This window comes from Myotis davidii, unplaced genomic scaffold (genome assembly GCF_000327345.1).
Source record: "Myotis davidii unplaced genomic scaffold, ASM32734v1 scaffold415, whole genome shotgun sequence".
NCBI lineage: Eukaryota > Metazoa > Chordata > Mammalia > Chiroptera > Vespertilionidae > Myotis > Myotis davidii.
In genome coordinates, this window is record NW_006287951.1 from 4,812,909 (window position 1) to 4,814,365 (window position 1,457).

Here is a 1,457-nt window from a genome sequence, read left to right on the forward strand (position 1 = left end):
TTCCCCCTCCCCCCTCCACACACACACACACACACACACACACACACACACTCAGGCCTGTCGCTTAGTCTACAAAATCTCTCTTGCTGACAACAACCAGGGGCAGGTGTGTCCTTCACTCAGAAAATCCACCCAGGAAAGCCCCAGGAATGAGGCAGGTGGCAGTTTTCCTCTTTTGTAAACGAGCACTGTAGTGGCTGAATAATGGCCACACGAAGATATCGGGTCCTAAGCCCTGGAACCTATACCTGTCACCTCATGGAGAAAGGGGTCTTTGCAGCTGTGATACATTGAGGATGAGATGGAGAGACTATCCTGGAATATCCTGACGGATCCTAAATGCAATCATAAGCGTCCTTTATACTAAGGTTGACGGAGAGTTCACACACACACACACACACACACACGCAGGAAAGGGGAAGTGAAGATGGGGGTAGAGGCTGGAGTGACCAGCTCCACAGGAAGGAGTGTTTTCTAGAGCCCCCCACCCCACCCTAGGGGAATGGGCCCTGCCAGCACCTTGAAATCCACCCACTGATACTGGTTTGGGATCTCTGGCCTCCACAACTGTTCTGTTCTCTTAAGTCACCAAGTTTGTAGCATTTAATTACACAGCCTTAGGAAACCAACACAAGTACCTTCACAAATGGCCTCAATCCTGTCCCTTGGCCTGCAAAACCTAAAGTACTGACTTTCTGACCCTTTAAGGAGAAAACACTTCCTGACATTTGGTCTAGCAGCCTATGATTAGAGCTTAGATAGGACTTTATATAGTAAGCAAATGTTATTATTTTTATGTCATATTTTAGTAACTTTTTTAAAAATGATTTTATAAAATTAAGATATTCTCATCACTGAATTCACTTCCAATTCATACTAAAATACCTACCATTACTGTGTGTGTTGTTTTTTTCTTCAGGTCTTTTTCTTCCAAATAGGTTGGGGGAGGGGAGTTGCATAGCTAAAATAATCTTACATTATAATGCAAGAGTATTTAATTCCATGTTGTAGTCTTCATAAGGTGGCACAGTTTAAAGCTCCATAATGGAATCATTGAATGGTTCTAAGTTCCTAAAACATTACTTGATTGTGGGTCCTCATGAGAGAAATACTTAATTGAAATATTATTTTCTTATTCTGCTATTTTACTAAGATGAAGATTACAACATGGAATTCTGAGATTTCCAGGAGTTTCTTGATCATCCTATATAATAAAAGCCTAATATGCAAATCAACCGAACAACATTACGACCAGTCACTATGATGCACACTGACCACCAGGGGGCAGATGCTCAATGCAGGAGCTGCCTCCAGCCTGCAGGCCCCAGGCCAGCCAAGGTGGGTACCAGTGGGGGCCCCAATCACCCCGCCAGTCGCCCCACAGAGAGAAGTGACCAGCGGCAGCAGCAAGGGGTGGGGCCAGCAAGTGGGCGGCGCCAGGCCAGCCAAGGTGGGTA

The 1,457-nt window shown here is 45.2% G+C and overlaps 1 protein-coding gene across 1 annotated transcript in view; it reads right to left on the bottom strand.

The window, feature by feature from the left end:
* A4GNT (alpha-1,4-N-acetylglucosaminyltransferase) overlaps nucleotides 1–1,457 on the bottom strand; it is a 5,039-nt gene that overhangs the window by 2,175 nt on the left and 1,407 nt on the right. The window lies entirely within an intron of this gene.